At 32.8% G+C, this 17,816-nt stretch overlaps 1 pseudogene; it reads left to right on the top strand.

Annotated features, from left to right (window-relative positions):
- Positions 1-12,560, top strand: part of LOC101137464 (TAR DNA-binding protein 43-like) — an 82,972-nt pseudogene extending 70,412 nt beyond the window's left edge.
- The last annotated feature ends 5,256 nt before the right edge of the window (positions 12,561-17,816 follow it).

Here is a 17,816-nt window from a genome sequence, read left to right as displayed (position 1 = left end):
CAGTCTGGTGACAGAGTGAGACTCAATCTCAAAAATAAAAATAAAAATAAAAATAAAAATAAAAATAAATAAATAAAAAATACAGGCTTCTATATATATATATACGAAGAAAGAAAAGCTGCAAATCTTCTAGTAATCTTGATGATTAGTAAAATTGTAGATAAAATATAAAAATAAGTAATAATATAAAAACAGTAAAATAAAAAATATATAAATATAAAATAGTGAATCAATTAAATATTTAAATATAGCATATCAACAAAGGCATGAGTTGTTTCTTGAATACATTTAAAAAACTGATAAATTCCTGGATAGATTACTCTAAAATCAATGAAATTGTTAAAATAATTCTTACTTTCAGTATAAAAGCCACAACACAGCCTACAAATATACAAAATTAATAATGTTATGAATACTATGAACCTATGCTTATGATAAATTTGTCAACAAACTTAAAATGAAAAATTGCTTCAAAACACAATGTTATAAAAGTTATGGAAATCATGAAAATATGCAATTACAAAATTAAGATAATTTAATCCATTATTAAGCTTTATTCATAAACAAAATCACCAGCAAAGTAAATTCACCATTGAATTATTTCAATCATTGAAAAGAAATAACACCAATCTTATCCCCAACTTCCCCGGTAATAAAAGAAAATTTAAAAAAATATTTGCAAGATATTTTATAAATCCATCATAACCTTGAAACTAAAATCTGACAGACACTATAAAAAGACAAAAGTCAAATATCTATATGTACATATACTTATCTCATGGGTAAATATAGTAAATTCCTAAACAAACTCATGTAATATATAACAGGAGATTTATGAAAAGAAATGATATGTAAAAATGATAATCTATCAAGATCCATGGAATTTATATCTCAAATTCATGCATGATATGAAATTTCAAAAATAAAGAAAAAAAGCTATGTAATTTTCTCAGTGAATTCAGAAGCCATCTGTACTGAAATAAATTTGTGTTAACTTTCAACAGAAGTGATCTAATTTCTTTTTGAATTTTTATGGGTACATATTATGTGTATATATTTATGGGGTACATTATTGCCTGTCTTCTGGATAAAAGCCGTTTTAACTGGGGTGAGATGATATCTCATTGTAGTTTTAGTTTGCGTTTATCTGATACTCAGTGCTGTTGGGTACCTTTGAATATACCTGTTTGCCATTTGTATTATTCTCGGAGAAATGTCTATTTAGATATTTTGCCTATTTATTAATTAGATTATTAGGTTTTTTAATATAAAGTTGTTTGAGCTCCTTATAGATTCCGATTATTAATCCCTTGTCAGATAAATAGTTTGAAAATACTTTTTTTTCCCATTCTGTGAGTTGTATCTTCACTTTGTTGATTGTTTCCTTTGCTGTGTAGAATCTTTTACCCTTGATGTGATTCCATTTGTCCATTTTTGCTTTGGTTGCCTGTGCTTTGGGGTATTACTCAAAAAATCTTTGCCCAGAGCAATGTCTTTCATAGTTTAGTAGTTGCAGGTCTTAGATTTCAGTCTTTAATTAATTTCGATTTTTTTTTGTACATGGTGAAAGTCTAGTTTCATTCTTCTGCATATGGAATATGCAGAATGTACATCATTCTTCTGCATATGGGTTATTCAGTTTTCCCCGCACTATTTATTTAAGAGACTGTATTTTTCCCGATAAGGTCTCTTGGTACTTCTGTTTATATGAATTCACTGTTATGAATTTATTTCTGGCTTCTCTATTCTGTTCCATTGGTCTTTGTGTCTGTTTTTATGCCAGTACCATGCTGTTTGGTTACTATCGCACTGTAGTATAATTTGAAGTCAAGTAACATACTTCCTCTAGTTTTGTTTTTTTGCTCAGGATGTTTTTGGCTGTTCTGGGTTTTTTCTGATTCCATATCAATTTTAGAATTATTTTTCTATTTCTCTTTTTTTGCTTTTTTCCGTCTTTTATTTTAGATTCAAGGGTTTCATGTAGAGGATTGTTACATGGGTAAATTGTGTCAGTTAATTTTGTCACTCAGGTAATCTGCATACTACTCGACAGTTTTTAAACCCTCACTCTCCTCCCATCCTCTGCCCACAAGTAGACCTTGGTGTCTATTGTTCCCTTCTTTGTGTTCATTTGTACCAAATATAAGTGAGAAAAGACAGTATTTGGTTTTATGTTTCTGCATTAATTCACTTAGGATAATGGCCTCCAGCTCCATCCATGTTGCTGAAAAGGATATTATTTCATTCTTTTTTATGGCTGTGTAGTATTCCGTGGTGTATATGTACCATGTTTTCTTTATCTAGCCAACCACTGATGAACATTTATTAAGTTGGCACAAATGTAATTGCCAACCCATAGGATGATTCAGTGTCTTTGCTATTGTGAACAGTGTTGCAATGAACATACACATGCATATGTCTTTATAATAGAACGACTTATATTCCTTTGGGTATATACCCAGTAATGGGATTACTAAGTCGAATGGTAGTGCTGCTTTTAGCTCTTTGAGGAATCACCATAATGCTTTCCACTATGATTGGACTAATTTACATTCCCACCAACAGTGTATGAGTGTTTTCTTTTGTCCACAACCTCACCAGCATCTGTTTCTTTGGCTCTTTAGTAATAGCCATTGTGACTGGTGTCAGATGGTATCTCATTGTGGTTTTGATTTGAATTTCCGTAATGATCAATGATGTTGAGAACATTTTGTTATGCTTGTGCCTATGTGTATGTCTTCCCTTAAGAAGTATCTGTTCATGTCCTTTGCCTTTTTTATGGGGCTGTTTGTCTTTTGCTTGTTAATTTAAGTTCCTTATAGATTATGGGTTATTTGTTCTTCGTGGGATACATAGTTTGCAAATATTTTCTCCCATTCTGTGGGTTGTCTGTTTACTTTTGATTTTTTCTTTTGCTTTGCAGAAGTTATTTAATTGGGTCTCATTTCTCCATTTTTATTTCTGTTGCAATTGCTTTCGATGTCTTCATCACAAAGTCTTTGCCACAGCCAATATCCAGAATGGTATTTCCCAGGTTTCCTTCTAGAGATTTTATAGTTTTAGGTTTTACAACTAAGTCTTTACTCCATGTTGATTTTATTTTTCTATATGGTGAAAATTAGGGGTCCAGTTTCAATTTTCTGCATATGGCTAGCCATTTATCCAGCACAACTTATTGAACAGTGAATTTTTTTCCATTGATTTTTATTGTTGGCTTTGTTGAAGATCAGATAGTTGTAGTTGCATAATTTTGTTTCTGCATTCTCTATCGTGTTCCATTGGTTTATGTGTTTGTTTGTAACAGTACCATACTACTTTGGTTATTGTAATCTTATAACATAGTTTGAATCTGGGCAATGTGATGCCTCTGGCTTTACTGGTTTTGCTTAATATTGATTTGGCTATTTGGGCTCTTTTTTGGTTCCAAATAAATTTTAGAATAGTTTTTTTTATTCTGTAAATATATCATTGGTAATTTTTGATAGAATTGCATTGAATCTATGAATGGCTTTGGGCAATATAGCCATTTTAATAATATTGATTCTTACTCTCCATAAGCATGGAAAGTTTCTCCATTTGTTTGTGCCATCTCTGATTTCTTTCAACAGTGTTTTTAATTCTGATTTTAGACATCTTTCACCTCTCATGTTACCTGTATTCCCAGGTGTGTGTGTGTGTGTGTGTGTGTGTGTGTGTCTATCGTGAATGAGGTTGTTTTCTTGATCTGGCTCTCAGCTTTGCTATTATTGGTGTATAGATGCTGCTGATTTTTGCACCTAGATTCTTTATCCTAAAGCATGCTGAAGTCATTTATCAAATGTAGGATTCCGGGTAGAAACTATATGGTTTTCTAAGTATAGAATCATATCATCCACAAAAAAAAAAAAGATGGTTTCACTTCCTTTATTTCTATTTGGGTACTTTTTATTTATTTCTCTTACCAGATTGCTCCATCTTGGTCTTCTAGTTCTATGTTAAATAGAAGTGGTGAGAATGGGCATCCTTGTCTGGTTCTAGTTCTCATGGGGAATGCTTCTAGCTTTTGCCCATTCAGTATGACATTGGCCGTGGGTCTACCATAAATGGCTCTTCGTATTTTGAACTATGTTTCTTCAATGCCTAGTCCTTTAGGGGTTTTCACATGAAGGGATGTTGGATTTTATCAAAAGCCTTTTCTGTTTCTATTGAGATCGTCCTTTGGTTTTAGTTTATAATTCTATTTAAGTCATGAATCACATTTATAAGTTTGCTTATGTTAAACCAAACTTTAATTCTAGGAATAATGCCTATGCACTCATGTGAATTAGTTTTGTGATGTTCTTTTGGATTGGTTTTACAAGTATTTTGTTGAGGATTCTTGCTTCTATGTTAATCAGAGATATTGGTTTTCTTTTTTATTGTGTCTTTTTAATAATATTTCTTTTTTTACTGTGCCTCTCCAGGTTTTGGTATCAGAATGATGCTGGCTTCATAGAAGGAGTTAGGGAGGAATCCCGCCTCCTTGATTTTTTGTAATCATTTCAATAGCATTGGTATCAGCTCTTCTTTTGTCTCCTGGTAGAATTTGGTTATGAATCCATCTGATCCAAGGCATTTTCAGGTTGGTAAGATTTTTTTTTAATTCATTCATTTTTTGAATTCATTATTGGTCTGTTTGGTTTTCAGTTTCTTCCTGATTCATCTTGAGAGGTTGTACGTTGTTAGGAATTTATCTATTACTTCTATGTTTTCCAGTTTGTATGCATAGAAGTGTTCATAATAGCTCCCAGTGAAATTTTTATATTTCTGTATTGTTGGTGGTAATGGTCCCTTTGTCATTTGTGATTGTGTTAATTTGTATCTTTTCCTCTTTCCTTTTTAGTCTAGTTAGCACCCACCAAGCTAACACCACCTCCAATGCAACAATCTTATTTATTCTTTCAAATAACAAAGTTTTGCCTTTGTTGATCTTCTTTTTTTCTCATTTTCATTTCATTTAGTTCAGCTGTAATTTTGGACATCTATTTTCTTCTGCTAGCTATTGGGTTAGTTTGCTTTTGTTTTTCCAGTTCCTCTGGATGTGATTTTAGGTTGTTAATTTGAGATTTTCCTAACTTTTTGATGTGTATGTTTAGTGCTATAAACTTTCTTCTTAACAATGCTTTAGCTGTATGCAAGAGATTATGGTATGTCGTATCTTTATTTTCATTAGTTTCAAGCAATTTTTTGATTTCTGCCTTGATTTCATTGTTCACCCAAAATTCATTCAGGACCAGATTGTTTAATTTCCATTTAATTTCACAGTTTTGAGAGATCTTCTTGGTACTAATTTGCATTTTTGTTGCACTGTGGTCTGTCAGTGTGTTTCGTATGATTTCAAATTTTTTAAACTTGTTGAGTTTTTTTATAGCTAAGTGTGTGGCCAATTTTAGAGTATATTCCATGGGCAGATAGTCAGAACTTATATTCTGTTGTTGTTGAGTGGAGTTTTCCATAGTTTTTTTGTTTGTTTGTTTGTTTGTTTGTTTGTTTGTTTTAGATGGAGTCTTCCTCTGTCGCACAGGCTGGAGTGTAGTGGTGCAATCTCGGCTCACTGCAACCTTCACCTCCTGGGTTCAAGTGATTCTCCTACTTCAGCCTCCTGAGTAGCTGGGATTACAGATGCGCGCCACCATGCCCAGCTAATTTTTTGTATTTTTAGTAGAGATGGGTTTCACTGTGTTGGCCAGGCTGGTCTCAAACTCCTGACCTCAAGTGATCTGCCCACCTTGGCCTTTCAAAGTGCTAGGACTACAGGCTTTAGCCACCGTACCTGGCTCATACATATTCTTAAGTCCATTTGATCATTTGATTAAGTGTACAGTTTAGATCCCAAATATCTTTTTATATATACATATATATGTGTGTGTGTATATATATACACACACATATATATAAATATATACAAGTATAAATATATATATACATATATACATATATACATATATAAATATATATACATATATAAATATATATACATATATAAATATATATACATATATAAATATATATACATATATAAATATATACACACATATATTCATATATGTATATAAGATATACTTACATCTTATATACATATATAAGATATACGTATATAAATATATATACAAATACATAAGATATAAGATATATATGTATATCTTATATATACAAATATATAAGATATACATATATATAAGTGTGTGTGTGTGTGTGTGTGTATATACATATATATATATATATATATATATATATATATATATATATATATATATATATATATATAGTGTCTCATTCTGTTGCCCAGGATGGAGTGCAATGGCATAATCTTGGCTCACTGCAACCTCAACCCTACAGGTTCAAGCGATTCTTCTACCTCAGCCTCCCAGGTAGCTGGGAGTATAGGTGTGTGCCACCACGTCCAGATAAGTTTTGTATTTTTAGTAGAGACAGGGTATTGCCATGTTGGCCAGGCTGATCTTAAACTCCTGATCTCTCAAGTGATCCACTTGCCTTGGCCTCCCAAAGTGCTGGGATTATAAACGTGAGCCACTGCGCCCAGCCAGGTCCCAAATATCTTTGATAATATTCTACCTTGATGATCTGTCTAATACTGTCAGTGGGGTATTGATTATGTAGTTGCTTCTTAGTCCTAATGGTCTATGTACCTAAGTAGGATATTGTGGTGGCTGGTAATGATCTTTCTTTTCCATATTTAGCACTCCTTTATGAAACTCTTGTAAGGCAAGTCTAGTGGTAATAAATTTCCTTAGCATTTGCTTATCTAAAAAGGATTTTATTTCTCCTTTGCTTATGAAGCTTAGTTTGTCTGGAGATAAAATTCTTGGTTGGAATATCTTTTCTTTAGAGATGCTGAACATGGGCCTTCAACCTCTTCGGACTTCTAAGGTTTCTGCTGAAAGGTCCACTGTTAGCAAGATGGAATTCCCTCTGTAGGTGATGCATCCCTTCTCTCTAGCTTCCCTTAAGACTTTTTCTTTAGCATTGATCCTGGAGAATCTGAAGACTATTTGTCATGAAGATGATCATCTTCTATAGTATCTTGTAGGGGTTCTCTGAATTTCCTGTATTTGGATGTCGACACCTCTAGTGAGGTTGCTGAAACTTTCATGGACAATATTATTAAATATATTTTCCAAATTGTTTACTCTCTCTTCCTGTCTTTCAGGGACACTAATGAGTCATAGGTTTGGTCTCTTTACATGATCTCATATTTGGGGGAGTTTTTCTTCCTTTTTAAAATCATTTGTTTCTTTATTTTAGTCTGAATGAGTTAAATAACTGACCTTCAAGCTCTGAGATTTTTTTCCTCTGCTTCATCTATAGTCCTGTCAATAATTTTAATTGTGTTATGAAATTCTTGTAGTGAGATTTTTAGCTATATTAGATTTGTTGGATTCTTTCTTAAAATGGTTATTTTGTCTTCCATTGCTTGAATTATTTAACTGGATTCTTTAGAATCCTTGGAATAGATTCAACTTTCTCCTAAATGCCAATATCTTCATTATCATCCTGATTCTGACTTCTGTGTCACTCATTTGAACCACTACATTCTGGTTATGAACCACTGCTGGGGACCTAGTGTTGTATTTGGTAGTCAAAGAGACACTCTGGCTTTTATTGTTACCAGAGTTCTTGTGCTGGCTCTTTCTCATCTGTGTAAGCTGACTTTCCTTTAACTGTCATGCAATTTTTGAGTAGTCAGTTGGCTCTGTTTCTGGATGCTTAGAGAGAGGCAAAGTTATTTGCAGTCTTTATTCTTGGTTGAATTATTGGCCTTGGTTTCACAGGGTAGTATAAAATAACAAAGTACTTTTGATGTTGAAGCTTGGGCTGCAATCCAGTAGATGGCATTTAAGTGTGATGGCTGTTAGGCTCTTAACCACCCAGCTCTTTTATATTTCTTTGCATTTGCAACTCTGCTTTCTCTCAGTGCTCTAAGAGTCTGGATTCATCTCTCACTTAAGTGCTGATAACAGATCTTGGGGGTTGGAACTTCCGGGCCACAAACCACAGCACTGGTGTGTGCTTAGGCTTTTTGTTCCTTCCTCAGCTTGGGGGAACAGGAACTTGGACTTTGGTAGTGGCAATGGCAGAAGGCCTTTTATTTGTCGACTGGGGCTCCACCCAAGAGAAATGAAGAGGAATTGCCAATCAGAACGATCAGCCAGGAGTTGAGCAACTGTGTTTCAGGCCTAAGCAGTAGGGCCCTGCCTGATGAAGAGCAGGGAGGGCAGGGAGCTTATGGGAAAGACAGTCCGACCTCTTCCCTGTAAGGCAGCTTCTGCATGCTGGAGGTAGGGCTAAAGTCAAAAATTAATCAATGGTAAAAAGAACACCCCGTGGTTAGATATTGATTGGTCCTTAATACCATTCTCCAATAGCAGAAAACAAAGCTCCTTGGATAAATGATTTATTTTAGGGCTGTGATATAGAATATACATGGCAAGTCTGGAGCATTTTGCAGCATGCCAGTAAGCAAAAACTTGCTCCCTCACTCATCCCCCAAAAACCCATAATGATAGTATTATGCCAAAGGGATACAAGGACCAAATGAATGATAATAATGGACAAATCTGGGGAAATTTGAACAGCAATATATGTAATGTGGTATTAGATTGTACTACCTTACATTAATATGTTGCTATAAAGTAAATATCCATTAACCCATACTGACATAAAAAATGACTACAGAAAAATTTTTTAAAAAGATAGAATATTTACAAAACACAGCAGAAAAATTCTAAATAAAATATGTAGATATTCCCCACTCTAGGAGGTGAGTCATAACTTTCCACTCTTAAATGTGGACTGGGCATTGTGATTTCCTTCTTGAGTACAATATTAAAAAGGGGGAAGGAGAGAGTTATTTTAGAGTAAAAAAACCTGAAAAATACTATTTCAGCCAATGGAATAAGGAGAATATAAACCATGAAAAGTCATATTGATAGCATGTATCCTTGTTGTGACATGTTGAGTATGGCACTTTATCTCTGTGGCCTTCTTTACCAAATCCCTCATACCATTTAATCATGAGGAAAACATCAGAAAAATCCAAATTGTGGGGCATTCCATAAAACACTTCACCAGTGTTCTTCCCCACTATCAAGGTCATCAAAAATATGAAAAGTGTGAAAAACTGTTACAGCCAAAATGAGGCTGAGATTTAACATAATTAAATGTAATGTGGCATCCTGGATAGGATCCTAGAACACAAAAATGGCCTTAGGTAAAAACTAAGGTAATTTGAAAAAGTACAAACTTTAATTAGTAATGATGTATGAGTATTGATTCATTAGCTGTGACAAATTTAGCATACTAATGTGATAATGTTAACAATACAGAAAAACAAGTTTGGAGCATATGAGAACTCACAATGCTTTTGTAAATCTAAAACTATGATAACATTAAGTTCATTTTAAAATGTAATATAATTTGTCATTTTAACAGACTTTAAATATTCATGTAATTAAATCACAGTATTTAATGCATAAAAAAGTATTAGACAATATTCAGCATATATTCAAGTTAAAAATTCTTAGCTGAGTATGGTAGCTTATGTCTGTAATCCCAGCATTTTGGGAGGCGGAGGAGGGAGGATTTATTGAGCTCAGGAGTTGGAGACCAGCCTGGGCCTGGGCAACATGGCAAGAAATCGTCTCTACAAACATATATATAAATATAAATAAATAAATATATATACGTGTGTATATATATAAATATATATGTATACACACACACACACACACATATATATAATTTATATATAAATTAGTCAGGCAAGGTGACGCATGTCTGTAATCCGAGATACATGGGATGCTGCTGAGGTGGGAGGATCACTTGAGCCCAGAAGGTCAAGATTGCAGTAAGCTTTGTTCTTGCCACTGCATTCCAGCCTAGATGACAGAGCAAGACCCTGTCTCAAAATAAATAAATAAACAAAAAAGCAAGCAAGCAAGTAAATAAATAAATAAAACTTCTCAGCAAACATGGAATAGAATAAAATGTTCTTATTCTAACAAAAAGTATCTGAAACATACCTATAGTCAATGTTATATTTTACAGTAATAGATGAAATATTTTACCCAGAAGATCAGTTAGAAAGAAGGCTAGAATGTTCTGTCTCAGAACCTGTACTTAACATTTTGTTGGAAGTTTTAGCAGAGCATTAAGATAAAAAACAAAGAAAATAAATACAAGCATATTGGAAAGGAAGAAATAAATTTTCCCACATTACAGACGACAATACTAACCTAGAAAATCCTACATAATCTGCAAAAGAAAAGCCCTGAATTAGTAAATGAGTTTAGTAAATTCATAGCATACAATGTAAAAATGTATAAATACATCTTATTTCTATATACTAACACTGAAAACTGGAAAGGAAAATTTTTAAAAACACTATTAATAATAGGCCAAAAATATAAATGCTGAGATATAAGTAACAAAATATGTGCAGGATCTGTGAGCTGAAAACAAGAAATCAAAGACCCAAATAAATAGAGAAATATACCATATACATGGATTGAAGACTAAACATATTGAAGAAGTCAGCTCTTCCCAAATAAGTAGATAAATGCAATATGTTTTGTTCTGTAGATAAAATGCAATGACAATGAAATCATCTAAGGATTTCCTTTTTATTTATCAGCAAACCATTCCCAAATTTCTAATTAACGGTGTATGAACTAAACTTGCTAAAGCCTTTTGAGAAAGCAAAATATAGTCAAGCGACTCTCATAAGTGAATATCAAACAAACTATAATGTTACAATAATCAAAACAGTATGGTATTAGCAAAGTATAGACACAAACATTGATGTAACGGAATAGAGAATCCAGAAAAAAGACCCACAAAAAAACATGGTTAGTTGATTTTTGACAATAGGGAAAAGGTATAGCAATGAAAAGGGGTAGCATTTTCAATAACTTGTGCTAGTTATATTTATATAGAATTTTAGAAATTGCAAACTAATCTATAGTGCCAGAAAACAGATCAAGGATTGCCTTGTAATTAGAAAATATGGAAGGCTGGATCGTTGAAGAAGGATTGAGATGTCTGATGTTTTTCTTTCATTAATGATTTATTGGGGCATATGTCAAAGCTTAACACATTTTCTACTTTAAATATATATAGTCTGTTGCTAAAGCTATAAACATAAAAAATTATAATAAGCAAAAATATCTTCATATTGTTATTTTAGTTTATGGTGTTCATTAATTGTAAACTTTTAAATATATATTTTAGCATATATAATATTTTTGAAAAGAATAAAATAATTATTGAACAAATATCTATCAGACTCTTAATTCGTGCTTATACCCTTTAATCCTTATTATTTATCTTCGAGACAGTAACTTTATTTTAGACATAGAGTCAGAGGTTCAGATAAATTAAGCAACCAACTACAATTCACAAAACAAGATCAGAAGATTTTTGAAAAATATTTAACTGAACTTTTCTAATTACATGTATATCTCCTTAAGAATAGTGGTCGTATATCTGCATAGAAAATCATCCAGATTTGTTACTTGAAAATATCACTCTAACTTTAATGTGACGAACATGCTGAAAGGATGTGGTGGAAACAATTGGTTGCAGGAAGACCAGCTAGGAGGCTATTTCATTACTCAACGGAGATGACTCAACTGTAGTATAGACTAGGATAGTGGAATTGAAGAGAAATGAACGTATCCAAAATATATTTGTAAGAAATCTCATTTATGCCAATCCTAGTGACTCCAAAAGAGCATGAGAAAGTGGTTTTCATTGTGAAGAACAAGTGAAATTATTAATAATAACATCAATCATCTTTGTTTAACTTATTTGGGATTATTGCAATATATTAAAGTTACAGCCTCTAAATATTGCTTTTCTCCACTCTATCACTTAATTTAACTTACATTTATTAAGATCCTGTCTTGGCCAGGCACAGTGGCTCACGCCTGTAATCCCAGCACTTTGGGAGGCCGAGGCAGGCAGATCACCTGAGGTCAGGAGTCCGAGACCAGCCTTACCAATATGGAGAAACCCCGTCTCTGCTAAAAATACAGAATTAGCTGGGCGTGGTGCCGTATGCCTGTGATCCCAGGTACTTGGGAGGTTGAAGCAAGAGAATTGCTTGAACCCGGGAGGCAGATGTTGCAGTTAGCCAAGATCACGCCATTGCACTCCAGCTTGGTCAACAAGAGGAAAACTCTGAAAAAAAGAAAAACAAAAAAACCCACCTATCTTATTTATACTACTTAGCTAAGAAAATATAATTAAAAGCATGTTATTGCATACATAATCTTAACAAATACCAAATCCAAAAACATTATTATCTGTGTGAATTTCAGTTATAAATTTAATATCAACACCATCTGCTTTTGGAAATTACAATGCCTCAATCCCCTTTTTGTGTGATTCCTGGATACAGCCTGCGAATGAGAGGCACTAGTGAAGTATTTGTGAAGTGGAAGAAAAAGGGGGACTGTTATCCTCGAGAGGCAGTTGTAGAACTAGGGAATGTTCAAACAGCTCCAGGAAAGCTCTTGTGAAGCAATTGTTTTAGTGCTGTGGCTACTAAGGTGGCTGGCAGGTGCCCATGGTAATGGGGGAGCTTTCAGTAGGTTCTTGATATTCAGAACAGCTGCTGTGGAAGACCTCTAGTAAAACCAGTTGATTTGTTGCAGCAGAAGAAGCCCTTCGATAGCAGCTTGTGGCTTCCTTGATCTTTCCTTCGCTCAACTCTTACAGCAGGTAAGCTTCTAGTTCCCTGTATGCAACCTTGCATACTGGGAATACAAATAGTACCTTCTCCTCCTTACTGGATCCCGTCTAATACAGTATCTAATTTCAGAAATTGCCAGACTACGCAAAGCCCAGATCAGATGCATTGTTTGGTGTTTATTGTGCTTTCTCTTCATTCAGTATACTTGTATAAAACTTCTACAAGTGTTTACTAGACTTTTGAAAAATATATAGAGTTCTTTCCATTAGACTTACAATTTTTAAGCACTGAGATCTTTAACTTTGGATTTACAGTCCCTAGCACTGCAGGGCCTGTGCCTATTATCAGCAAATGTTGTGTATATTAAATGATAATTCAAATGTTTATAGTGTTAAGTGAATTTATCTTCACCCAGTTATCTACTATTATGCTGCGTATTTTGCAAATAATAAAAAGGGTGTATGACAATACTCACATGGACTGGAAAAGTATAAAGATGTGTTTTATGTAAAATTTTATATTATCCCAGCCTGGAATATAGTAAAAGAATCTTTGAAACAAATATTGGGGAATTAATGGTGTGAAGCCACAGCTTGATTATTTTCAACACGTCTAAAGTTTGAGTAACCCATAATAGTTTTTGATAACTTAAAAAAGCAAGAACTTCTTTTATTCACTTAAAAGAGAAATGTGAAATGAATTCCGTGAAGAAAAAACTACCTGAGGGATATTCTGAATTCTGCTATATAAAAGGTTCACCCATTTTCCTTTTATTAGCTTTGTAGACAGAAATGCAAAATTAACTAACCATGAAATTCAACACCACACCAAACAGTAACAGATGCCTGACTTTGCAGTTGCTGGAGCAAAACCCAACGAATATATTTCAAGAATTGGAAGAGAGATCATTTCGCTTCCTTTGAAAATTCAAACATTTGCATGCTTTAAACATACCCATTTAGAAAATATTCATTTTAAATGTACACTCTAGATCATTGGTGCAATATAGGAAACATTTCAAAACTCATTGGAGCATTGATCATATGTCAGACTTGCTATTATACGTTGTAGACAACAGTGATAATCACATATACTTTACTGAATATAATTAAATACCGCATCTTTATGTGTGTTATTGTAGATCCACCTGCAAGGACTACATCTCTTTCAGATGAGATATTAAAATTAAGCAAAAATTTTATCTGTATTTAATGTGATGATTAAAGTTTTTTCATACAATCACAGAATTATCAATATTAATTCTATAAAGAATTATATTGCTGCTGTGCTTAATGTTCTTTTAGAATACTTAAACTTTGTATAAAAATAACTTTGAAATTAATGATAATAAATTTAGTTTATTTATAAATCAATTGCTGCCTTAAAAATAATATCATACTCTTTGATCCAGGTATCCAATTCTTAGGACCTTATTTTAAAGCCAGATATTTAAAAAATACAATAAGATTTATATACGAACATATTCAATTAAAGCCTAAAAATAAGCTAGGTATCCAGTGATAATGAAATGATTAAATATAATTTATCTGTATATTATACAATGCAGCCATAAGAATCTGTATTTTAGAAGTGACTACAAACCAACATCAGAGGAAATTCTTACATTACAATAATGAATCAAACAACAACAATTTTTAAGAGGTTATACAATATCACCTCCCACTTGAGTATTTAACACAAATTTACTAACAAACATTTATATACACTCAAAATCTATAATTAGTATATATAAAGCAAAATGTTAGCAGTGGTAATTTGTGAGAGTTGGGCAGATATGTAATAGGTCTTTTCTTTATCTCCCTCTTTGCACATTTCTGCCTCTGAAAATGTCCTATCATAAATATTTGCAACATCAAATTAAATTTAAATTGTTTTAAATTTAAATTTGATTGCCATTGTTTTACAAATAGAACTTAGTTTGACCTGCCAATAATTTATAAAATAAGCTAGATATATACTATTTAGGGAATTTATTATTATATGAAATGTGTAAATGACATTATGATACCAGTAGTTATGTAAAATCCCGACTTAGAAATTAAGAGATCACACAATTTTTATATAATGATCAGGCATACAGCTTCATAATGCTGAAATATTTTCAAGCAAATTCAGTAAAATCATGCAAATATCAATTTATTAATAATATGCTACAAGTAGAAATTCAATGGTATAAAAAATAGGCACATTACATGCTGTCATTATGGTGAAGATTATATATTTTTAAATTTATATGATTTAAACATTTTAATAATCCAAAATATTATCAGACAGACTTAGGCACAGGAGAACTGAAAAAAAGTGTACCTATCCATAAATAAAAAGTAGAGTCTACTTTGTGAATCCTTCTGGGAAAAAGAAATGTTTGAGTTCAGATATGAAGGATAAATCAAATAAAAGAGCATTCTGAATAGACAATAGCATTAGCTAAATGCAAAATAGAAATAATAAGAATATAAGGACCTATGAAATCCCGTCATTAGAATGAAGATGACATTGATAAAGTAACACAAGCTACTGCTAGAGAGCTTGGTGGGTTCTCTTCAGGCAGTCTTCTAAATCATCTGAAACACACTGTCTTTTTTTCTTGGGACAATGAGAATCCACTGCCTAGTATTTTTGCCTAGTAGAGAAGTGGCATTATCTGATGTTTTAAAAATATTATTTTCTCTGCACTGTGCAGACTGGACCAAAGAAAGGGCAGGAAATAAATGTTATAAGATTACCAAAATAAATTGAGTGTGACGATACCTGGACTATGGTTGTATCAATAAAGATGGAGTGTCATAGGCAAATCTGTGAGATTTGGAGCTGATGGAGTAGGAGAAATCATGCATGACTCAGAGGCTTCAAGCTCGAGCAACTGGGTAAATGATGGTGCTATTTCTTAAAAAACTTATCAACAGATGTGAAGAAGATTTAGAAGAAGATAATAACTCCAGTTTAACATGTTCAACTTGATGTATCTTTGTGATATGTAAGTGGAGATTTTGAGTAGGTGATTTAATGCTTAGGAACGGAATTCTCAAAAATGTCTGTGTTAGGAATTTACAAGTATCACTGAAGATCAGACAAATTTCTCTTTATGGTCTTGGACATTCCTTACAACTTGCCATTCAAATAAAATTTCTTACTTTCTTTCCTTGGAAAAAATATAAAATTAACAAACTGAATATTAAGTAAAATACACAAATGTGTTTCTTCCAAATAACTGTGTTTCTTTCAAATATTGCTACAAAGGAAATAATAATCATGTCAAAATTCTGATGCAAAAGTTGTCTTATACATGTTCAATTACAAATAAAGTAAGACAAGTATATCTCTTATAAATGAGATAGCCAGGTTGGGATGTTACCAATAAATATATCTCAAATATTAATAGAAGTATGTGATATCTGGGGACTGTTTTTTCTGACTAAGGACTATAATTATAAAATAGATCAAACACTGTCCAATTTGAAACAGGTTCCAAGCCTTACCATCAGAGCTTGTCTATCAGTGACAGGTAAATCCCTCTTTGCACACCTGTTTATTAAAATTAGCTTTAGTTGTTTAGAAGCCAGGAGTATTTGGAAATCTCTGCTTTGATAGAATGCTGAAAGCAGTGCTGATAGGAATTTATTGAAGAAAAAGCAAATTGTGCATTTGAAACTCATTTGTTGGGAACAAAACAAACATACAAACTCCATTATGCAATATCTGGAAACATGCTTTTCATTATGCATAAAACAATCAATGTAAATTCTATATCTTTATTAATACTTCTACTTTATAAAACATAAATTCTTAGGAATTTTATTTTACCTGAGGACCCAAATGTTTTAGAATATTTCCTTATGAATTAAAGTTGGTTAAATATCAGTTTCTTGAAGCATACTTTCTACTTTCCAAAAATATATAGACAGGATTCCACTATTTCCGAACTTTAAATGTAATTGTGGAGAAGTCTAAGGTCAACCTGCTTTATTTACCCATGTCATCAACATGCTTTTCTTTTTCTCTCTCTGATAGCTTGTATTCTGTTCCAATATTTCAAAGTTCTACAGCTTCACCTGAATACGTCTTGATGTTGCCGATTCTCTGTGTGCTTTTCTTTTGAAACATTGTATTTCCTCTCTATCAACAGATTTTGTTTTCCATAGGAAGGAAGAAAGGAAAGAAGGAAGGAGAGAGGGAGGAGGGAGGGAGGGAAGGAAGGAAGGAAGGAAGGAAGGAAGGAAGGAAGGAAGGAAGGAGAGAGGGAGGAGGGAGGGAGGGAAGGAAGGAAGGAAGGAAGGAGAAGTAAGGAAGGAAGGGAGGAAGGGAAGGGAAAGGGAGGATAGGAAAGGCAAAGGAAAGGGAAGGGAAGGGGAGGGAAGGGGAAGGGGAGCAAAGGGAAGGGAAGGAAAATGAGAAAGAGAGAGAAAAGGAAGGAAAGAAAGAAAAAGAATGAAAGAAAAAGAAAGAGAAAGAAAGAAGGAGGGAAAGAAAGGAAAGAAAGAAAGAAAAAGAGAAAGAAAGAAAGGGAGGGAGGGAAGGAAGAGAGAAAGAAAAAAACATAAAAAGAAAAAGAAAAAAATAAAAATAATAAAAATGTTTCCTCTAGTTTGGTTTTTATTCTCATATATATGACATATATGACATATATGATATATATGATATATCTGATATATGAGATATATATGATATATATGATATACATATAAAATTTGTTTGTTTGTATTTTATTCCATGCTTTGCTTACGTGAGTCACTGTGATGTTGAATCACCCTTTTAGTCACCATTCCTGCTATACTCTAATCCCTCTCATCTGCATAATTTTTCCTCTCCCTAATTTATCTGTTTATCTCAGACCTTTCCTCCACATCATTAATTCATTCTCATGCTGTGTCTAGTGTCCTTTGTTTTGTTGTAGTATTTATTTATTTCTAAGTTCTATAATAGTTTTGCTCCAGTTGTACTGTTTTTCAACTTTTATCTTAATCTTTTATATCTCTTTTATATTGTATTTTATAGGCCTCAAATTCTCGTATATTCTACTTTTTAACCTTTAATATTACTGATAATATAAAATATTTATTGT

The sequence above is a fragment of the Gorilla gorilla genome, chromosome 5, assembly GCF_029281585.2.
Source record: "Gorilla gorilla gorilla isolate KB3781 chromosome 5, NHGRI_mGorGor1-v2.1_pri, whole genome shotgun sequence".
NCBI lineage: Eukaryota > Metazoa > Chordata > Mammalia > Primates > Hominidae > Gorilla > Gorilla gorilla.
Note: the sequence above shows the minus strand (reverse complement) of the source record. Positions and strands in the feature narration are given on the sequence as shown.